This window comes from Lampris incognitus, chromosome 3 (genome assembly GCF_029633865.1).
Source record: "Lampris incognitus isolate fLamInc1 chromosome 3, fLamInc1.hap2, whole genome shotgun sequence".
In the NCBI taxonomy this organism is placed as follows: Eukaryota; Metazoa; Chordata; class Actinopteri; order Lampriformes; family Lampridae; genus Lampris; species Lampris incognitus.
In genome coordinates, this window is record NC_079213.1 from 92,883,733 (window position 1) to 92,908,042 (window position 24,310).

The 24,310-nt window shown below is 49.6% G+C and overlaps 1 pseudogene; it reads left to right on the forward strand.

The window, feature by feature from the left end:
- Positions 1–391: 391 nt before the first annotated feature.
- LOC130109895 (centrosome-associated protein 350-like) overlaps positions 392–24,310 on the forward strand; it is a 57,816-nt pseudogene continuing 33,897 nt past the window's right edge.

Genomic DNA, 24,310 nt, shown 5'->3' on the forward strand with positions numbered 1-24,310 from the left:
ATATAGTCCTAGACTAACCGCAAAACGCAACTAACCCTGCATGAAATGCTAATGGGCCGGCCCATGCCTACACCGCTGTACAGATGCATGCAAAAGGGACCTAACTTGGAGGTATTGGAAAATGAAATAAAACTGTATGTGAAACAACTGTCTAAAATCCATCGAGTTATCTATCAACAGGAAAAGAGTAAGGAGAAGGAGTGGTGTACAGACCAGGTCCCAAACCAGATCCAGCCAGGTGACTACGTCTATGTGAGGGTCTTCAGGAGGAAGTGGAACACCCCGAGACGAGAAGGACCATATCGAGTGGTGAGAGCTTCAGCAACTGCAGTCCAAGTAGAGGGATCCCCAACTTGGTATCATCTCAACCATTACATCAGAGCTCCCCAGAATGAGGAAGGATTGCCCACTGAGGACCCAGGAAACCACCACACGACAGAGGGGGAAGACAATTGTCAGCGCGGAAGAGAACAGACGAGGGGGACTGAGCATGCCGAAGATCAAGAGAGCAGAAGGAAGGCGAGGTCTACTGGGGATATTACTGATGCTGGGCTACTTGATTTGGATGGCACCCCAAGTAAAAGCAGCCCCCAATTACCTAATCCCCAAACCGAGCCAAGAAGGGAAAGAGAACCCAACCTCCCGAATGCTGAGATATGGAGACCTACAGCAGAAGAATTCCCCACCATCGACTTCTCCGGCCTCTCGTGGGAATGATAGAACTGAACCTAAGGACACTATAGACTATGACTGTATAGCAAAAATAGTAGCGGGAACAGTTCCAGAGGGACACAAGATTTGTAACATAAGACAGAGACGACTTAGACGCAGAAGAAGCAAGGGCAGTCAGAAAATCACTAATATGACTCAGACAATAGCCAGTGTTAATGATTTGCAGGAATCAAACCTGTACAAACAAGCTCTCAATAATCAGTGGTATAAATGGCTTAAGTATACAGGACATCAAAACCAGTCAGAAGAATGTTATGTCTGTACTAAAGCACACCAAGAAAAGTTATATATTACAAATACCAACTTCAGCTGGGTACAGTGTGAGAAGGATACGGCAATCTGGCTGACCATAGTCAATAACTCGGATGCTAAATTTAGACCCACTTGTCAGGCAGAATGCCTACTGTACCTAGGATCCACAGACTATTTAGAATTGACTGACTTCAAGAGTCAATTAGTGACAGAAGCCCACCGCTGCCGTAAGTTAGATGTTAGACTTCCCTCAAAACTCGAAATGTCAGCAACCCCAGTAGGTGCAGTACTTAGCCTAATAAGCCAGTTTGAATGTTTTGAGAAAGAAGGAAATCATCCAGTGGGATACTTCCCGGAAAATAGGTGTGACTACATCTGGAATGTATCGGGAGTTTGTAAAAAACCCATTCTTGGAGTAGCCACCCTAACTAAGGGTGTAAATCAGACTAATCCTTGGCCCCCAAATTGCCCTTTCCATAGCCAGACTCAGATAGTTGGGGATCAGTATTGGCTGTGTGACACAGATAACTTGAGATCCACTCTCCCCAAGGGCTGGAAAGGATGTTGTGCTAGAGTACAAGCAATAATGGAAGTAGCAGTATTACCCGAATTGCAGCAGAAAACTAAAACAAAGAGTAAAAACAGAATATGCGTCAGATTCCAAGGTTTACTTGGATTCCATTGGCCAGCCTTGAGGAATTCCCTCTGAATTTAAAGCACGAAATGAGATAGCCGCGGGACTTGAATCCATATCTATATGGATCTCGCAAAGCAAGAATATGGAATGGATTAATTATTTGTATTATAATCAACAAAGATTCATTAATTATACTAACGATGCTCTCTCAGCATTGGGAGCACAACTACAGGCCACCAGTGCAATCACTTGGCAGAACAGACAAGCTTTAGATTGGCAGCTAGCTGAAAAAGGAGGAGTTTGTGCCTTCTTTGGAGAATTGTGTTGCACCTTTATTCCAAACAACACGTCACCTGCAGGTTCATTTACAAAAGCCATGAACAAATTAAAGGACCTAAGAACAGAGGTAGAAGACAATGCTGGAATTGGGCAGGACTGGTTTTCATGGTTAGAACTCAATTGGGGAAAGTGGGGAGCAACCCTAATAAAGGTAGGAGCAACAGCACTTATTTGCTTCCTCGGATTGAGATGTCTATTCTGCTGTTGCATACCCGTTCTGAGATCCCTAGTACTGAGAGGCCTAAGTAAACAAATGATCATAATACTTCCCAATTCAGGGAAAGGTTACTCAGACTCATATCTGGATTTATATTCCATACCCAGGTATATGGATGATGAGGATGACGATGTCAGCATAAGGGAAGACGATGAAACCAAAGTATAACTAAAATACACCATAGATTTTAGTTATGGTCCATATAACTAAAATTTCCCACAAGAAACTGAATCCTAAACACTATAGGTAATCATGCCTTTTTACCAAAACCAGCTCAAAACTCACAATTGGACAACTGTAGGAATAGAACTCAGTTTCTCAAAACACAGGTCAGTGACAGAGTGAGAGACCCAGCTGACCAGCATTATGGAAAATATACCACTCAATACTGGGATTGGACGTGTTAAACAGCAACTCCCACAAACTAGCTATTGTGAAGATGAAATGTTATGTTATTATGCAGACCCTCTCCCCTGTGCTTTCTGATATCCACAAGCAGGTTAAAGCTGTCTTTCCCCAGCCAGCATCCAGACCACTACATTGCTTGAGGCCAGGGGACTGGATAGTGGTGAAGAACTTAAGAAGGAAGGATTGGAAGCAATGGAGGTGGACCGGGCCATTCCAGATCTTATTGGCAACAGAACCAGCAGAGATAGATGACAGCACAACAACGCCCGGCACACAGAAAGGGAGCTGATATGTCCCTCGTTTTGTAACTAGTGCACAGGGAAGGGTGAGAAACTGCACTAGGCGCTCTGGTTTCCCTGAGCTCAAGAAACCGGACAAAAATTAGGGTGACAATGATGTTACCCTACTGTAAGTGAGAATGGCGCCCCCGGTAGACTGGATTCTGCCCTGTCATAACAAGGATGAGTGTTTATGGAAAAAAAAACTAGTTAGTGTATGATATACTGTATGACAGAAAGATTATCATGGCTGATCATAGATAGAGATTCTAGCAGTGCTTAAAGCACTTAAAAATTAGTAAGGAATAATAAGAACAAAAAGAGTGTTAAGAGTCAAGTTGGAAGAAAAAGAAAGCGTAAGTAAAGGAAGGACAAAGAGAGGTTTTAAAGCAAGGTTGAGGCCTTGTAGGCCTCAAAGGGGGGAAATATATGGTAGTACTAGTAAGTGACCCGCAACCAAGTTGCGGTGATCATGACGTTTATTAGCTATCCACCCGTCTAAATCTCCCTCCTCTTCATCCTGCCAGCTAACCTCTTTCCCCCTGCCCCTAACCCCCCCCACTCCAACTCCCTCCACCCAAATGCTCAGAATCACTTGAAATGCCGAGAAAAGTGGTTTTTAGCCATTTTTAGAAAATGCATATTTTGCATAATTATGCATAATTATTATAATTATATTGTAATGTTCTGCTATTTTTCTGGTCCTCTCTGGAACAATACCTACCACCTCCAAAAGAAATTAGGATCATAAATGCTTTAGTTTTCGGTCCCACTTGCTTGCTTGCTGGTTGTCCATCGTGCCCGATGATGACCATCTTCTTCTATTTGTGGGTCCTTTGAGGACTCAGATAGCAGAAGATACCTGCGCAGAGATGGTTTTTAAAGTGGCATGGGGGGTGCGCTTCTCCCAACGCCACATGACTTGATTGTAGAGGAGATGGTTCCGATGGCAAGGGGGATCCCTAGACGACCGGCACCTCCACACAACTGCAGGGGGCTGCCGGAAATCCAGTTTTTTGGAAACTGCCTCGAAGCGTGCCGCCACAGCTTGCTTTTCTGTTGGGGTAAGCTCCCTTAGCCTTATGTCTTCCAGACTCACCCACAAGGCAGCGGGGCAGTGGTTGATAGGTGCCAGGGTGTGTCCACCAGGGTGGGCCTGCACACCATATCTCTAGGGCCCACTGCTGCTCCGAGATCCCCTGCCAAGTTAGCCTGGGGCCGCAAGACCCCAGTTACCATGTGTGGCCACGGGGAGGCCTGGCAGGAGTCTTGGTGAAGGAGAGGCTATGTACTGGCAAGGGAAGGCTTACACGCTAGGATGCTTCCCTATTCGCCACAAAGGCTAGCCAGCGGCAGCAAGCTATGGGCAGGAAGGACACAAGCGGGTTGGAAGAACACGTGCACCTTCCCTCCAACTACACACTGCTGCACTAGACGCATCACAACACTCTGTGTGTATGTACACACACACACACTCGGTCCCGCTATCTACACTAACACACACACACACTAACATCACACACACACACATTCCGAAAATATATGAGTAGAAGGTGCGAAAGTACCCACACCTGTACGACACATCACAGAGAGGATACATACCACCGTCTCTTCAGTTTATTGTCTTGTAGAGCCAGCAGGCAAGAGCGTCTCTTCCTCGTCGTCAGTGCCGGACGCCATGACAGAAGAGGGTAAACAACACGCAAGCATTGTGGGTAATGTAGTGTTTCACGGACAGTTTTACAGGAAACTACAACGCGGAAGTGCGCTCGACTATGGAAGCCCAAGTGACTGCGGACATTCCTCGTGGAGTCCGCTCCGCATATGTTCCGCCCGAGTATGTTTGGGCCTTTAAATCTGATTCATCAGATAAGACACTCGGACACTTCCACGCGCGCAACAGCGGCCAACTGTATTGTTCGTCAGACCCGCCAAAACCCGAACCGCCCGCATTCGCTGATTTCCATTGAAAAACAGAAAACTTTATTGAGTGCACTTCACGTGACAGCCGCCATATACGCCCGTGCTCGACCCATGCAAATACGACTCTGACGTTGTGGCTTATTTCACGGACGCTTTCTATTTCCAACGCTGCTCGCTGTCTCCGACCGCCGTCCAGCAACCCGTTAAGAACGCGAGGTTTGTGCGAACGGCGGAAAGAGCCGAGGCGTGACGTAGCCAGAGCTCACCATCTTGTTGAACTGCTCAGGATTCTGAAGGGATTCCACATATTTTATGCATATTCCGCATATTATGCATAATTTTAATGTTCTGCTATTTTTATCGGTGCCCCTGATCATCCCCGATAACCTCCAAAAAGAATCAAGGCCCCAAGTGCTTTAGTTTGGCCGTTTATAGACTCCCACACAGGCACACACCAGACACACATTGTGAAAATACATGAGTAGATGTAAGGGCACATGTGGGTATCTGTCATTTCATGTGACTAGAGTGGCAAGCAATTGTGGCAAGTAGCACAAGGCCATATAACCAGGAAACAACGTTAGTAGAAGATAAACTTGTTTATGCCCAAAAGTATGATAATGTAGAGCCGAAGGAACGGAGAAGACCGTAGGTTCACACTTTAGCCGTGTAGGCAACTTTCTTTAATCCACGGTAAATCAGAGAGACAACCAAACCACAGCTCGACTGAGCGGAGGTGGCAAGCATAACCAGAAAACTGGCTGGACAACCATAACTTAACCCTGCGTTAACCTGCCAGGGCAACCATGACTTAACCCTTAGTTCCTGGGTTGAATTCTGTCCCCAATACGTGTCCACCACATGAGCCCCCCCAGAATTCGCCCTAGTAATCGAAGTCAGGCAGGTGCGGGGGGACGACAGGCCGTCCGCGGCGGCTCCGGATAACAGGGGCCGGAGTGTCTCTGGGAGGCATTGACGCGGGCCTGTGGAGGTCGGCCTGAGGAGCAGAAGAGGCAGCTCAGGCCTCCACGGGGGGAGGAGGCGGAGCCGGGGGACGACTGCGACGAGGAGGTTGGGCTAACTCCAACGGCTGCGTCAAGTCCAGGTGTGCGGGTTTAACTCGGTTCACTGAAACATGCTCGGCCGTGCCCCCAAAATCCACCACCAGGTGCTTAGTTCCCCGTTCCAGGACGCGGAAGGGGCCGTCATAAGGAGGTTGCAGAGGGGGGCGGTGCGTCGTGACGGATGAACACGTAGTCCGCTGACTGCAGACCAGGGGGCACCTGGGACACCGGAGCGCCGTGTTGGGCGGTAGGGACGGGTGTGAAAGCTCTGACCCCGTCCAGCAAGGAGGCTCGTTGGTCCACAGCTGACCAGGGACGCGTTGCATTGGGCATGAAATCGCCTGGGACTCGCAGCGGCGTGCCGTACACCAGCTCCGCAGAGGAGGCTTGTAGGTCTTCCTTCGGGGCGGTCCGCAGGCCCAGCATGACCCATGGGAGCTTGTCGACCCAGTTGCAGTCCTTGAGAGTAGCCCGAAGCGCAGCCTTCATGGACCGGTGGAAGCGCTCACATAGGCCGTTCGCCTGAGGGTGGTAGGCGGTAGTGCGATAAAGCTTGACGCCCAGAGCCTCACCCACAGCATTCCATAGCTCTGAGGTAAACTGTGGCCCGCGGTCAGATGAAAGGTCGGAAGGCGTACCGAAACGTGAGACCCACAACCCAATAAAAGCCCGGGCCACATCAGCAGACGTCGTGGATGCCAGGGGAACAGCTTCAGGCCAGCGCGTAGTCCTGTCCACCACAGTGAAGAGGTAGGTGAACCCATGGGAGGGGGGTAGGGGACCAACCAGGTCGACGTGGACATGGTCAAATCGTCTCTCCGGCACTGCGAAGCGTTCCAGGGGCGCCTTAATGTGGCGGTGTATCTTAGCCCGCTGACAGGCAACACACGAGTCGGCCCACGCTTTCACGTCTCTCTTAAGTCCCTCCCACACAAACTTAGCAGAGGTCAGGCGCACGGATGGCTTACCGCCTGGATGAGAGAGGCCGTGCACAGCTTCAAATACGGGGCGTCTCCAGCTGTGCGGGACGATGGGCCTGGGCTGTCCTGTGGAGACGTCACACAGGAGGGTGACACCTGTGTCGCTGAAAGGAACGTCCTGCAGGCGGAGCCCCGTGTCGGAGGCCCGGAGACGGAGGATGCTCGGGTCCGTGGCCTGGTCAGCAGCCATCTGTGCATAGTCAAGGCCTAGGTGGACCGCTCCAATCACTGCCCTAGAGAGGCAGTCAGCTACCTGGTTAGACTTACCAGCGACGTGCTGGATGTCGGTAGTGAATTCCGAAATGTAGGAGAGTTGTCGCTGCTGGCGAGCGGACCATGGCTCGGCCGTCTTGGACATGGCAAACGTGAGGGGCTTGTGGTCCACGTACGCAGTAAACTCGCGGCCCTCTAGCAGGAAACGGAAATGCCGGACGGCGAGCCAGAGACCGAGGAGTTCCCTGTCAAAAGTACTATACTTGCGCTCTCGGGGTGTAAGCTGGCGACTGAAAAAGGCCAAAGGCTGCCAAGCCCTCCCCCACCCACTGTTCGTGAACCGCACCAACAGCATAGTCCGATGCATCCGTGGTTATGGAAATAGGCGCTGTAGGTGAAGGATGCGCTAGCAGGGTAGCCTGGGAGAGCGCAGCTTTAGTCTCGGTGAACGCACGGTCCCGCTCTGCTGTCCAGTCGACCACCTGGTTGGGGGACATGCCTTTCAGCGCCTCGTACAGTGGCCGGATGATAAAGGCGGCTCGGGGAATGAAGCGGTGGTAGAATGTCACCATCCCGATGAACTCCCTGAGCGCACGAGCTGTTTGGGGGCGCGGAAAGGCCGCCACCGCTTCCACCTTTGAGGGCAGGGGGACTGCCCCGTCCCCAGTGATGCGGTGCCCGAGGAAATCAATGGCTGTCAGCCCGAACCGGCACTTCGCCGGGTTGACGATCAGCCCATGCTGGCTGAGGCGTGTGAAGAGGGCATGAAGATGGGACAGGTGTTCTTCCTCGGAGGCGCTGGCGATGAGTATGCCGTCCAAATAGACGAAGATGAAAGGAAGGCCACGGAGCACTGAATCCATCAGCCGCTGAAAGGACTGGGCCGCGTTTTTGAGTCCAAATGGCATTCGTAGGAATTCAAATAGGCCGAATGGGGTAGTCACCGCTGTCTTGGGGATGTCTGAGGGGTGCACGGGAACTTGATGATAACCACGGACCAGGTCGACTTTTGAGAAGACGCATTTGCCAGACAGGTTTGCAGAAAAGTCCTGGATATGCGGGACAGGATAGCGGTCGGGCGTGGTGGCGTCATTTAGTCGGCGGTAGTCCCCGCATGGGCGCCAACCTCCATCAGGCTTAGCGACGATGTGGAGTGGGGACGCCCACGGGCTGTCAGAGCGGCGGATGATCCCCATGCGTTCCAGGTGCTCGAACTCAGACTTGGCAATGGCGAGTTTGGCGGGGTCGAGACGCCTGGCTCTGGCGTAGACCGGGGGCCCCTTCGTAGCAATGTGATGCTCCACCCCATGCTTAGCGGTGGGTGCAGAGAAGGTAGGCTGGGTGAGGTCAGGGAACTCAGCGAGGAGGCGGTTGAACTTGTCTGCCTCTGAGAGAGAGTTGGCTAGACCTGCATAGGCCGCTTCCCTCTGCGTACATGCGAAGGAGGGGAAGGTTAAGGCGTCGACCAGACGGCTGTTCTGAATGTCCACTAGCAAACCGTAAGCGCACAAAAAATCAGCTCCGAGGAGGGGAAGCGTTACATTGGCCATGACGAACTCCCACGTGAAACGTTGTCCACCAAAACACAGTTCTACAGACCGCACGCCGTAGGTGTGGATAGGGCTGCCGTCAGCCGTCGCCAACTGGGTGCCCCGCTCCCCCTCCATGATGTCGACGTCAGTAGCAGGGAGCACGCTTCTCTGTGCACCCGTGTCACAAAGAAATCGCCGACCGGAGATGGTGTCGAGGATGAAGAGTAGCCTGCTCGTATCGCCAACACTCATGGCCACTACTGAGTGTTGGCCCTCTCGTTTCCCGTCGGCCTGTAGTTGCAGGGGGAACGGCACCGTTTAGCTTTCGCACCAAATCGAGCGTGGTACATACAGAGTCCAGAGGGCTTGTAGCGGTCTGATGCTGTGGCGCCACCGTCGGGCCACGCCCGCGATGTCGGCGGGGGGCCAGTGAAGGTAGGAGCCAGCACCCCGGCATGGGAGGAACGTTGTGTAGCGACGAAGAATCGGTCAGCCTCCTTTGCCAGCTCACGGGGATCAGTGATGGTGGAGTTAGCGAGCGCAGTCTGGACGTGGGGCGGCATGTTGCGCAGAAACAGCTCCATAAACAGGAAACATGGCTTTTCTTGACCCAGTAGGTTTAACATCCTGCTCATTAGCTCCGATGGTTTGCCATCTCCCAAGCCCTGAATTGCGAAGAGGCGACGTGCTCTCTCCGTTGTTGACAGTTCAAAAGTTTCAAGGAGGAGATGTTTAAGTGCGGCGTATTGCGCTGTGCTCTTGTAGCTCAAACACCAGAACACCTGCAAACCATCCCTACTACAGTAGTGAATGCCTACGCAGGCTGGATCTATCAGTCAACACCATCAAGACTGAGGTGTTATGCCAATGGAGGTCCAGCACCCCCACCCACTATGCCTGTCTTCACTATAGAACACCAACCACTCTGTTGTTCCATCTTTCAAATACCTGGGCAGCATCCTTTTTGAGGGCTGCAACACTGATCACAAAATTCACAATAGAATCAAACAAGCCTCTGTAGCTTTCGGCAAACTCCGGCATAATGTCTTCCAAAACAAACACCCCCACCTGCACACAAAAATTGCCATTTACAAAGCTGTCTGCATCACATTTCTCCTATACAGCTGTGAAGCCTGGGTCACGTACAACTAAGGTTGCTGGAGCAGTTCCACATAAAGTGTCTGCAGCGAATCATGGGGATCACGTGGTGTGACTGTGTCCTCAATGTCGAGATTCTTGCTAGGACCAACTGCAAGAGCATCGAAGCCATGGTCATTGAACACCAACTGCACTAGCTTGGGCATGTCATCAGGATGCCTCAAGAATGCTTGCCACGTCAAGTCCTGCATGGACAGCTTCATCTGGACCGCCAGTCCACAGGTGGTCAGAAGAAGCGATACAAAGACCAGCGAAAAACATTGCCATAGAAATGTTGTATTGATTCCTTGAGATTAGAGCAAGATGCCATCAACCATTCAAACTGGCGGGAGATCTGCTACAGAGGTATAGAACAGCTGGAAATGGAGACGAAAGTGGGAAAAAAAGACTAAGGAGATACACAACCATGCCTGTCCTGACTAATTCAGACTTCATAAACCCAACATGTAATAAAACTTGTGGATCAAGAATTGGACTCCGCAGTCATCAAAGAACACACCGTTAATGAGGAGAGATGTCATCATTGAACTCAATGGACTACCAGCAAGCAAGCAAGTTTTCTTGTATGTCTCTGTGTGTGCTATAAACAAATTAAATGTAATACTGTGCTTCTGCAGTTATTGGTCCTTTTATATGGAGGGAGGGCCAGAAGTTGGTGAAGATGGTGCTGGGTCCAGCTCCCAGGTTGCCTAAGGAGGACAAACCCCAGCCATCTGACAGACTGTATAAAACAAGTGGGCCTGGAGACCTACATACTCAACCTCTCTTCACAGACCACTACAGCCCCATCTGATGTTGCCATTGTAGCCCTCTTTTTTTTTTTTTTTTTAACCCTTTTTCATTATCTACACCCCCAGTCCCTCATAAAAGCCCCTTTTCAACATTATTTGGAGGAAAAAAATCGGTCAATTAGGAACCACCACAATTTCTGTATTATTGCTCTTAACATATTTTTCCAATGCCTTCTGTTGTCTTCAGACCTGTTTGCTCTTTTCCTCATTACTCTGATTTTTCCATCAGTTGAATAGTAAAAGAAACACACTTTATTATTGGTTTCCTGGAGTGGAGTTTATTTTTGTGTAAATGGTAGCTGTTTTATCAATGCATGTTAAAGTGCTTTTGCATGTTACGGGACCCACATTCTGACAACCAGCCAAACAACAGAACCAGCAGAGGAATATCAATAAAGTCTATGTTTCCTACTGTACCAACACAGCTACAGTCTCTCTGTGTCTCGTTCTCTTTCTTTATCATATACACACAAAATCTCCACCCATGTCGCTTTGTCTGTCACGTATCGAGAAGGAACCCAAAAGCAGATGGGACAACCAGGTAAGGGAAGAATCCAGTCTTTATTGAAGTGACCGATCTCGGGGGTAGAGCAGGAGGTGGCTCTGTGGCAGGTAGGCAGGCAGGCAGAAGTCCATGAATGGCGACGTTCCAGCGAAGACTGGTCCATAGTGGAGGCCTTCTAAGGGTGAGGGCGATTGCTGGGGTGAAGGGGGGGTCAGCAGGTGTCAGCTGGTGTAGCAGGTGTCAGCTGGCGTAGCAGGTGTCAAGGGCGAGCGCTTTGATGTCAAGGGCGAGAGGCTGTGACAGTACCCCCCCTCCGAGGGGCGCCACCGGGCGACCTACCAGGCCCGTCAGGGTGCGTCCTGTGGAAGTACCGGATGAGGTTCGCGTCCAGGACAAGGCGACGAGGGACCCAACACCTCTCCTCCGGGCCATATCCCTCCCAGTCCACGAGATACTGCAGGCCACGACCGCGGCAACAAGAGTCCAGGAGACGACGAATGGTGTAAGCCGGATGATCGTTGATCATACGAGGAGGTGGGGGTGGGGGGGCCGGAGGAACTAGAGGGCTGGTAGAGACAGGTTTGAGGCAGGACACATGGAAGGAAGGGTGAACCCGGAGAGTGCAGGGCAGCTTCAGACGGACCACAGAGGGGTTAATGACTTTGACAATGGGAAAGGGACCAATATACCTGGGGGACAGTTTTTTAGCGTCCGATCTCAAGGGTAGATCCTTGGTAGAGAGCCATACCTGGTCACCGAGGGAGTAGTCCGGAGCAGGGGTGCGATGACGATCCGCCAAGCGCTGGTAACGGCCGGAGGCCCTGAGCAGTGCAGCACGGGCTCGCCACCAGATCCGACAGCACCAACGGACATGGGCCTGGACAGACAGAACCGGAATTTCTACCTCTTGAGAAGGAAAAAGGGGGGGCTGATAGCCGTAAAGGCATTGAAAAGGGGACAACCCAGTAGCAGACGATGGCAAGGTGTTATGGGCATAGTCTACCCAGGGAAGTTGTGAGGCCCAAGAGGATGGGTTGGCAGACACCAGACAGCGGAGGACAGTCTCCAATGCCTGGTTGGCCCTCTCGGCCTGGCCGTTGGTCTGAGGATGGAACCCCGATGACAGGCTGACGGTGGCACCGATGGCAGAGCAGAAAGCCTTCCGGACAGCAGAAGTGAACTGGGGGCCACGGTCAGAAACTATATCACGGGGAAGACTGTGGACCCGGAAAACCTCCCTGACCAGCAGATCCGCAGTCTCTCGGGCCAAAGGCAGTTTAGACAAGGGCAAAAAGTGAGCAAATTTACTGAAGCGATCAACGACAGTCAGTACAACGGTGTTACCGTCGGAGGCGGGCAGACCAGAGACGAAATCCAAGGACAGATGCGACCAGGGACGGTGTGGAACAGGCAGGGGGCGCAGCAGACCGGCACTGGCCCGAGTGGAGGGCTTATTCTGGGCACAAACAGGACAGGCAGAAACAAAAGACCCAGTATCCTCCGTCATGGAAGGCCACCAGAACCGCCTGCAGAGGAAGGCTAGGGTACGGGTTACTCCAGGATGGCAGGTAAGTTTGGAAGAGTGAGCCCACTGCAACACGCTAGCTCTAACAGCGTCTGGAACAAACAAGCGCCCGGGGGGACCGTTACCTAGGTCAGGCTGAGTCTGTTGTGCTGCCATGACCTCCCTTTCAATGTTCCAGGTGACAGCCGCAGCCGCAACCACACAGGTAGAGGGAACGATGGTGTCAGGTTGGAGCTTCGGCTCAGACTCCTCCCCATGCACACGAGACAGAGCATCGGGCTTGGCATTCCTGGAACCAGGTCTGTACGTCAAAGAAAAATTAAAACGACCAAAAAACAGCGCCCACCTGGCTTGGCGCGCGGTGAGTCACTTTGCTGACTGGATGTATTCCAGGTTCTTATGGTCAGTCCACACTATGAAAGGAAGCTCAGACCCCTCCAGAAAATGTCGCCATTCCTCCAGTGCCGATTTCACCACCAGGAGCTCACGATTCCCCACATCATAGTTCCTTTCAGCTGGGGAGAGACGGCGAGACAGGAAGGCACAGGGGTGTGTCTTGCCATCCTCACTGGAGCGCTGAGAAAGGACCGCCCCCACCCCAATCTCAGAGGCGTCCACTTCTACAATGAACTGCTTGGTTGGGTCTGGCTGGATGAGGATAGGAGCTGTGGTGAAGCGGTGCTTGAGGGCTTGGAAAGCTGCCTCTGCTACAGGGGTCCACAGGGACGGTTTGGAGGTGGAGGTAAGAGCGGTTAGTGGGGCCGCAACGCAGCTGTAGTTGCGGATGAACCATCTGTAGAAGTTGGCAAACCCGAGGAACCTCTGAAGCTGCTTACGGCTGGTCGGGCTTGGCCACTCAAGAACCACTCTGACCTTGGCGGGGTCCATTCTCACCTGCCCATCGGCCACGATGTAGCCCAGGAAGGTGACTGAAGGGGCATGGAATTCGCACTTCTCTGCTTTTACAAAAAAGCGGTTCTCCAGAAGCCGTTGAAGGACTTGGCGGACGTGCATGACATGCTCTGACAGGTCTCTGGAAAAAATCAGGATATCATCCAGGTAAACAAAAACGAAACGATCCAACATGTCATGCAGGACGTCATTGACCAGACTCTGGAAGACAGCTGGGGCATTAGTGAGACCAAACGGCATCACCAGATATTCAAAATGCCCCAGGGGGGTGTTGAAGGCAGTCTTCCATTCATCTCCGTCTCGAACCCGGTACAGGTGGTAAGCATTGCGGAGGTCTAGTTTAGTGAACACTGTGGCTCCCTGGAGAGAATCAAAAGCGGAAGTCATGAGGGGCAGAGGGTACTTATTCTTGACTGTGATGTTATTGAGGCCTCTATAGTCAATACACGGCCGGAGGGTCTTGTCCTTCTTGGCCACAAAAAAGAACCCCGCACCAAGGGGTGATGATGACGGGCGAATAAGACCAGCAGCCAAGGAGTCCTTGATGTACCTCTCCATGGACTCCCGCTCAGGCTTGGAGAGGCTATATAGGCTGCTGCTGGGGAGGGGAGCGCCCGGCAGCAGGTCAATAGCGCAATCATAGGGGCGATGAGGAGGCAGGGAGAGAGCTTGCTGCTTGTTGAACACGGCTTGGAGGTCATGGTACTCTGGAGGCACCAGTAACAGGTCAGAGGTCTCAGAGCTTGACACCTGACAGGGGACAGACTGAGGCAGAGCAGACTGGAAGCATATGGCATGACAGACGGGACTCCAACTTGAAATTCTGGCCGATGACCAATCAATATGGGAACTATGCTTAACTAGCCAGGGATGACCAAGTATAATGAGAACAAAGGGAGAATTGATAACGAAAAAACTTAACTCCTCTTGATGGTTTCCCGACAACAGGAGGCGCACAGGCTCGGTCTTAGAGGTTATCCGGGCCAGGAGACGTCCATCCAGGGCATTAGCTTCAAGAGGCTGGTCCAGACTCACAGTGGCAAGACGTAGCTGCTTCATAACACTTGCATCCAAAAAGCTTTCATCAGCTCCAGAGTCAATTCAAGCCAAAAGTTTAGTGGACTGACCTTTAAAACTGATGGTAGCTTGCAACTGGGTACGTGGACGAGGAGACAGAGGGCAGACAGTTGGGCTCACGAGGATCATCCCCCTCCCTCGTGAGCCTGCTAGTTTGACGGAACGGTGAGGGCAGGAGGCGAGAAAGTGACCAGGCTGACCACAATACAAGCAGCTGTTCTCGGTGAAGCGGCGTTGATGCTCCTCCGGGTTGAGCCGGAAGCGGCCGAGTTGCATCGGCTCCGAAGCTGGGGAAGAGTCACGCCTCGGGCTTTCTCGGAGGACGGCAACCTCAGTCGAGCGAGCTCGGCCCCCAGAGTTTGGAGGTATGGCCCGTGGTAAATTGTTGTGACCAGGAAAGCGGCGCGCCCTCTCTCGCCTCCGCTCCCGGCGACGGTTGTCCACACGAATGGCCAGGGTAACCAATTCCTCCAACCCTCCAGGCTCGGGGTAGGAAACCAATTCGTCCTTTATGGATTCGCTTAGCCCGTTGGAAAAGCCGGCTTGGAGGGACTCGTTGTTCCATCCGCTCTCCGCTGATAGCGTACGGAACTCAACTGAGTAGTCAGCGACGCTGCGGGAACCCTGGCGGAGAGAGATCAGTCTTTTTGACGCATCCTTTCTCCGCACGGGATGATCAAAAACCTGGCGAAAAGCAGTGGTGAACTCAGCGTAGGATGAGGAAGTGGAGGCCCGCATCTCCCACACCGCTGTAGCCCAATCCAGGGCGCTTCCCCGGAGAAGACCCATGATGTAAGCGACTTTGGCTCCATCCGTGGAATATGACTGGGGCAGCCGGTTAAACACAATCTCACACTGCATCAAAAAAGGGCGACAAAGTCCAAAATCCCCATCATACTTATCGGGCGGGGCCACCCATGGTTCCTTAGCCGAAGTTAATGGCGCTGGAGGGGCGGATCCCGGGCTAGCGGAGGCACTAAGTTGGGTCTGGATTCCGGAGATCTTTGAGCTGAGCCCACGGAGGGCGTCAGCCATCCCCTGTAGCACCTGGCTGTGCTGGCCGAGGACCGATTCCTGGTTGGCTACAGCCTGGCAGACCGTGGCCAGGTCTGTGGTGGAATGGTCTGCTGGGTCCATAGTGGCTGGAACGTACTGTCACGTATCGGGAAGGAATCCAAAAGCAGACGGGACAACCAGGCAAGGGAAGAATCCAGTCTTTATTGAAGTGACCGATCTCAGGGGTAGAGCAGGAGGTGGCTCTGTGGCAGGTAGGCAGGCAGGCAGAAGTCCATGAATGGGGACGTTCCAGCGAAGACTGGTCCATAGTGGAGGCCTTTTAAGGGTGAGGGCGATTGCCGGGGTGAAGGGGGGGTCAGCAGGTGTCAGCTGGTGTAGCAGGTGTCAGCTGGCGTAGCAGGTGTCAGCTGGTGTAGCAGGTGTCAGCTGGCGTAGCAGGTGTCAAGGGCGATCGCTTTGATGTCAAGGGCGAGAGGCTGTGACACTGTCTCTGTTAGCCTAGCCCATGCTGGCTTCCAGTGACCAGAAGGATTAGAGATTAACTGATGGTTTCTGGATGGCTGCATGATTAAGCATGGTCTGATTTCCTGAGGTTGCCCCAAGTACAAGAAAATTTCTTGTTTGAATTTCACTCTGAAACATATCTTATCATGGATACACTGACTCCGTTTACTGTGACCAAGTTTCATATGTCAGTGCAGCAGCAGTGCCAAGATATATTTCGTTCTAAGAGGCTCACCCTTGAATTGAAGGAGCATGCCTCCTGTTTGTCGATCAACTTAATGCACGCTAATCACCAATTCAGCTAAGCTCTGGTAAAGCCGTTTTTAAACTAGGCTTGTCTTTCTTGGACAAATGAAAATAATAATCTACTTCATCTGTAACCTATAGGCTATAAGAAGGAAAACATTTCATAGGAACAATGAAATGATCTTGGGAACATTTGTTCTTAAACACCTGTGAAGTTTTTAGCCCTCATGCTTGTCTCATGGAGAAGACATAGAGCATGGATAAGTCCTGAATCTAGACACCAATTCATGAACAATTCCCAATGTAGTTGTAACTAAAAGAATTTTTTTTACATGTGTACACTATCTACTGCAATACTTTATACTCTCATGGCATTATGGATCTTGTGGACTGGAGGACAGACTAATTGCCATTGCTTTGAAAATGGAGATCCCTGTCTTTATAAAAACTGCACCTATAAGTACAAAAGTACTTAAAAACAATGTTGGTATAACTAAGAGATTTGCTGGAAAAATTGTTTTTACATGTGTATATTTTCAACGGCAATTGAGTTTTGCCTGTTAACGAAGGGCAAAATCATGCAACCACATGAACCTGGTTTGGAAGGAGGGATTACAGGAGGGAAGGAGGAGGCAGAGAGAGAGGGGGGGTGAATTTTGTTGGTCGTGTTCTTTCAAAATCTAGCGTACTCATTTCTGCAAAGGTACCTATTGTAGCTGGCAATATCTAGCTGAGAATTTTTGAGTGTTGATTGAGTTGAAGCTACTTGTACATTTTAATTTGTATGTCAGTCACGTGTTATGTATGTCATGCTATGCATTAATTTTCTGTCACAAAATCTTCTTTAACAGCTGTGCTTTACAAAATTGTGGTTTCTTAGTTTTCAGATAAGTGTAGAATGCTTCATTGTGCTACAGAAGCTCTGATGAGAATAAAGGCGCTGTGATGGCTAGATAGAAATTGCTGATGCTTTAACTGCATAACACGCATTTAAATTCATATCTTTGTATTCGAAGTGTTGGCATGTGACAAACATTTCTGCTTTTTCTCCCCCTCAGTTTCTCTCCACCTGCCTGCACTTCATTGATGCTTTCACACACCCACACACACACACACACACACACACAATCTGAAAGCTCCACCCAAGCAGTTTAGAGTTCAGTGTTTTTAGAACCCAGAGGCTTTTTAACCTGCCTTTTCTCATTCCTTCCTTCCTTTCCCATTTTTCTTTTACTGTTCCCCTCGTATGGGAATGATCTGGGTGTGGGAGTTGCCTCCTGGCATCAGGTTGGCCACCTGAACTCAGCAGTCCAACCAGCCTCCACTCTCAGCAGCAGTGCTCTGATGTCACCTGATGATCATCTCACCTCTCAGTTTCTCAGGCTGGAGGCTGGGGAATCTGCTGGAGGACAGCCAAATATGGCACCTTCCAACAGGTTCCAGTCCAAGATGTCCTGCATCGAAGCCCTAAAAGACAAATCCACATCCCTCTCCCAATGCATAGAGAGTGAGGCATGGAAACTATCTGGCGTGGGAGTCAGCTATGGCTTAGCAACTGCTTTGCATTTCGATGCCATTTTGGCTCCTCAGCCCAAAATTTGAGTAGTCCAGGTCAGAGTTCATACAAATGCAGTGGACCTGCCATTTGTGGGCATCCTGGCAGCATCAGAAGGCACATTCAGAGGGGTGAAAAAAATGGTTTGCAAACAAATTTCTCCAGGCTGCAAACCACAGATGCTGGTGTTGGGGGCTGCACCCTAAAAAACAACACACAAGAAGGGAGGATGTTGGTCAGTGGCCTGGAGAAGGTAGAGAAGATGGAAAGGTTGGGACAGGGGAGAGACTATGGGGTAATTGAGGAGGAGGAGATGAACGGAAAGAAGTCTGAACACCATGACTCAAGTGGAGGCTCCATTAGTGAGGGTCCTCTCTTGACCAAGGAGAGTCTCTCTGAGGATGATGCAGACCCTCCTCACCACTTCCACAATCACATAGCTGGACTAACAGATCGTCTAGGCGCTCAGGACTTCTGTGTGGGTCAGAGAGGGGACTATCAGCCTCTGTCCCACTCTCAGAGAGAGATAGAGAGGTGCTCCTCCTTTTCTCTGATGTATGATGGCAAACAAGCCTGGGAGGAGCTGAACAAAGGGAGCCCTCTTTGTGTCATCAACATTTTTAACAAGACCCTCCTTAGCCATGTGAAAGGTAAACCTGTACATGAGTATTAATGTTCAGAGAAATTTAGGAGCTTATGATTTACCTTAACAATACTACACTGTTGTTGTTAATTTTGCAGTGTAACATCTATATTTTACCAGTACGTAGGATAATCACGACAGGAGAAACTTTCCAATTTTTCCCTGACACTTTTTCCCTATGTTTATCTGATAGTGGGTGAAGATAAGCCAAAGAAAAGATCTCCATCTGTCCAGTTTGGAAATAGCCCTGGTGATGTAGCAACCTATAAGGATGACTTTGTATCAACTTGTAGTAGTGGAACAAGTGGCCAGTCAGAGAGGACACAATAATCACAGGTTAGAGAAATAAACTAGAGTTGTTCATAAACTTACCACTGGGTGTCACTCATGACCCGTGCAGCTCAGCAGACATATACTTGCACTTGGGTCTCAGACTATTAGATGTGTAATGTCCCATACAGAAGCTAACTAAGCTACAAGGGTAATTGGTATAGTGTTATATTTGCAGTGGGTACAGAGGCATGCCACCAGCAGAGGCAAAACAGGCAAATGTTTTAGGGCCCCCCCAAAAAAAATTTGGGAAAAGTGTCCCCTGTTGGCCACTCATATTGGCACATTTTGCAACAGCAACTATAAACCCTCTTAAATCTCCCATTGAGGCACTATAGAATGCACCCCTGCTGCCTAAAAAAAAACTCTAAGTGGAGTCCCTTATAGGAGCAGTAGGAGGATCAGGAGAAAGCAGGGTTTGCCCGTAGTCCTTTGCAGAGGACAGAACTGCACTTTTGCACCAAGGATTTCTAACTTGCCGCTGATCGTGCAATTTTGCATACATGTACACAAATATTACATCAAAAAGTAGGAAAATTTGTTCAGCCATTCATGAAGAAAAAATGTCAGACCTAAAGTTTATGGTTTTTGAAATATGAGTGTTTTTTCGGAGGGTGTCCCATAGACTTTCTTACATGACCATATGTAGCGCACTAACACACTAAATCATCCAAATTTTCACCATTTTCACATCACTCATAGAAAATGCATTGACAAACATACACAAACAATTCACTTGAGGCCTGCGCGTGTGTGTCACTTGGATGAATGCAGACAGCCTGAGAGAGAGAGAGAGAGAGAGAGAGAGAGAGAGAGAGAATTTTGAGAATTTTTAGAAAACTCTTTAATTTACATAAAACAAAAAACCAACAAAGACACATCCATTTCACAACATCAACACTAGCAACTCCTTCACATTAAGCCGTCTAAAAAAGTCTTTTTTTTTTCAAGAACAGTGGTTCAAGTCACATACTCCCAAAGGGTCAAAAGAAATATTTTGCAAAAACAGAATGAAATACCAGTTGCCTCTCATTGACTGAACAAACGGCTTCACTGAAACACCACTGTGAAATAAATTCATCCAAGTTGTTCATTAAGGTAAAGAAGCTGAATTCCACTCGGACTCTCGCCTTCACCCTTGCAATGAACAACGGAAGTAAATCTTCCTCCGACCCATTATTAATCAGACTTTTGCTGCTCCTATAAATCGCAAACTTAGCTTGCCCCACTACAAAATTTAACAGTTGCCACTTTTCCGCAGCCTTCCTCTTGTACCCAGTGCCAAAGATAAAAACAGTTTTATTCCATCTTTCATCGCAGCGTGAGAATATGATTTGCAGAGTTTCAAAGAGCACCTGAAGTCTTTCACATTCCACGAAACAATGAAAACTTGTCTCTGGCGACTGACAGAAAGGACACTCAACAGGGTTAATCTTAGAGATTAAACTATTGACTGCCAGCGCTCCCTGCAGGATCCTCTACTGCAAGTCACCTGACCTTTTGTTCAGCGGGGCTTTATACAGCACCCTCCACACTGGCTTACAATCATCTGCCACTTTTAGCCTTGTTCTCCATATAGTGTCCTTTCTCTCATTCAGTACTTTCTTGTTCATGGCAACAACACAACATTTGTACAAGACCTTTCTATCTAACATATAAAGGTCCATTTTAGTAGCCAAATTTGGGACCGGCAAAGGTCTTGTTAGACCAGTCTGGTCCATTTGAAGGCCCAACCCGGGGAACGGATCTCCATTATCAGGAGCCTCGGTCCCAAAGGCATAGTCATGCAGCATGTCCAGTTCCTCCCTGGTGAGTCTTCTAAGCCATGCATTCAGAATGTCTCTGGTGTGTCTGCTTGACCTCAAGCCCAGCAGTGAAGCCGTTGCTCCTGTGTCAAGAAGCATCGGACCTGCAGCATCCACAATGTGCGTCAACTTAACAGTTCCAGCTGAGCATAGCCTCCGGTTGAGACCTGGTTTGCTGTCATCCTGAACGTCCAGTCTGGCCCCATGGATCAGGGGTTCGTCCAGAAGCCAAAACAGAGATGCTGTAGGCTCCAGTCTGCACCACTTGAATAGAGTCCAAGCTTCAAACCATCCTTGATAGAAGGGTGGCAGGTCATGCATGTTCTTAAAAACACAGTCTGTTAGAAACAAAGAAGCGCCTAGACCCAAACCCTGTACCTTCTTTAAAATAGCACTCCATGAGAGGTCTCCAGAGCACATCATCAGTCCCTGTGAGGTAGCGCTGTATGATTTGTAGTCTAAAGGCTGCTACTCCGCTCTCCAGATGCACCAAACCCTGCCCTCCCACCTCTTCAATTCAATTCAATTCAATTCAATTTTATTGTCATTAAAAACAATGTGCAGGCACATGTTAAAAATGAAATGTCCGCGGTGGCGTAGCGGTCTAAGCATCGGCTTGGAGTCGATGCAGTTGCCCACTGGGGACTGGGGTTCGCGCCCCGGTCTCGTCAGATCCGACTATGGCCGGACTCGATGAAGCAGCAATCATTGGCAACGCTGTCTTCGGGAGGGGGGCGGAGTCGGCTTGTGTTCGTCATGTGAATGCGTCTCTGTGTGTGCCGGAAAAACAGTGGTTCGGCCTGGATTCGCCTTGTCACGAAAGTGGGGAGGCGCTTTCCTTCGAGACTGCCGGCCGGAGAGATGCAGTTGGCGAACGCATGCAATATGAGGGTGGGTGTTTGAATTAAAATAGGGATCAATTGGCCACTAAATTGGGAGAAAAAAGGGAAAAATCAGAAATAAATTTAAGAAAAAAAAAAAATGAAATGAGGGCTGTGGCTTCACCAATCAGTGCAAGACAGACACAGACAAATACAGCAAACACAATATAAGATATACACACATGAAGACCAAAGCTAAAAATAAGTTAAAAGAGAGCTGGAGTACAAAATATTTTAAAATATCTACAGACATTCAGTGGGTAGCCAGGTTCAGGTGGGCAACAGCTTGTGGAAAGAAGCTGTTTTTGAGCCTGGTAGTGCGGGCTCTGAGGCTCCTGTAGCGCCTCCCAGAGCGCAGGGGGAGAACAGTCCATGGTTGGGGTGGGTGGGATCGCTATGATGCTCAGACCCCTTCGAAGGCAGCGTTTGTGATAAATGTCTTTTATGGCTGGGAGCTGGGTACCGGTGATATGCTGGGCCGCCTTGACGATCCGCTGCAGAGCTTCACGGTTCTTTTGGTAGGTATAGAACATTCTGTGGTACCCAGTCCAGGTTATCCCAAAATAAGTTCACAAAGATGGACTATACTTTTTTAAGCAATCCAGGAGGGGGCTCCAGAACGGTTAGCTTGTGCCAGAGGGTGGAGGCTGCCAAGTTATTAACAACCAAAACCCTTCCCCTATAAGACATCTGTGGTAACAGCCATCTCCACTTCTGTAATCTCCCCTCCACCTTTTCCACCATCCCCTCCCAGTTTTTCCAAACCGTCTGGTCATCACCCAGAAACACTCCTAGGTACTTGAACCCCCCCCCCTTCCAATTTAGTCCCCCTGGCAGCTGAGGGAGACCTGCAGACCACTTTCCAACCGCCAAAGCTTCGCTTTTTGCCCAGTTTACCTTAGCAGCTGAAAGATTCAATAACCTTTCCACAAGTTTCTCAATCAGATCAGCATCATCTTGACTTTTTATGACGATAACTATATCATCTGCATACGCAGATAAGACAATTCTTGTGCCAAGATCAGGCAAACACAGACTACCAATAGAAGAGCGAAAATTGTGTAATAACGGTTCAATCGAAAGCGTATAGAGCATGCCTGACAGTGAGCAGCCTTGTCTTATACCTCTGCATGCTTTGAAAGGTTTATGCAAAACACCATTAATTTTCAGTACACTCTCAATATCTTTGTACAAAACCTTAATCTTGGCAACAAGTCCAGGGCTGAGGCCAAACCTTTCTAACACTTTCCAAAGGTATTGGTGCTCAACCTGGTCAAACTCCTTTTCCTGATCCAATGAAACCAGACCAGCATCAAAGCCCAATGGACCAGAGACTTCCAAAACATCCTGAATTAGTGACACATTGTCAACAATGGACCTGCCGGGCACACAGTAGGTTTGGGTCTGATGGATGACTTGGTCTATCATTTCCTTCAGTCTGTTGGACAGGACTCTGGAAAGCAGTTTGTAGTCTGCACACAGAAGAGAGACCGGACGCCAGTTCTTCATATCTTGTAGGTCGCCTTTTTTGGCAACAATGTCAGAATAGCTCTCCTGCAGCTCTGGGGCAAGGAGGAGTCATTAAAACATTAAGTGAAGACCTCAATGATGTCGTCACACAGCTCACACCAAAAAACTTTGTAGAATTCCGGCGGGAGTCCATCAACCCCAGGGGCCCCCCCAACCCCAGGCCCCCCCCCCCGCCCCGCATGCTCTGCAATGCTGTAGACAGCTCCTCTGCAGTCAGAGGACCCACCAACTCCTTGTTACTCTCCTCTGAGATTCTGGGCAGCCCACTGCAGAAGGAGTCAATTGCCCCTTCATTTTCGGTGTACTCACTGCTGTACAGAAGAGAGTAAAAATCCACAGCTCTCTTCTGGATCTCATTGGCCGTAGCCAGCAGGTGTCCTGTTGTTGACTTTAGGGCGTGAATGAACCTGCTTTGTCCATTCTTCTTTTCCAGGCTGAAGAAAAACTTTGAAGGTGAGTCCATCAGGGCGGCACTCTGAAAACGAGACCGGACCAATGCCCCCTGTGCCTTAACACCCAGCAAGTCAGCCAGCAAGGCTTTTTTGGACTTGAGGTCTTCAACACAGCCTCGGTTTCCTTTGGACCCTGCAGAAGTCTGCAGCTCCACTATTTCAGTCTCTAGATCCCTCATAGATTTGGTAATGTCACGAGAGACATTGAGAGTGTACTGTTGACAAAGCTGCTTGATCTGCCCTTTCCCTTAATCCCACCACTGTTTCAAGGACGTAAACTCTCCTTTCCTAGTTTTGAAAATATCCCCCAAAAAATTAAAGGTTTCTTTAAAGTGTGCATCTAGTAGCAGAGCAGTGTTAAAATGCCAATAAGCAGACTTTTGCTTTACTTTTGCAATGAAAACATTGCATGTCACCATTGAATGATTTGAAAAACCTACAGGCATAATCCTGCATTCTTTAAGAATACTGAAATGATGCCTAAAAGAATAGAAACGATCCAGCTGTGCCACAGTAAAAGATGCTTCTCTACTATGAACCCAGGTGTACTGCCTAACATCCTCATGCATCTCTCTCCACACATCAACCAAACTACGAGTTACTATCAACTGCTTGATTGCACGTTTGGAGGCAGCATGAGGTTCAATATGATTCCTGTCCATGTTATCATTTTCTGTGCAGTTAAAATCCCCTCCCAGAAACAGAAACTGTTCAGGTCCACACTGATTCAAAACCGCACTGAGGTCAGTTAAAAACTGAACTCTGTCAGACCCTGCATTCGGAGCATATACATTTACAAACACC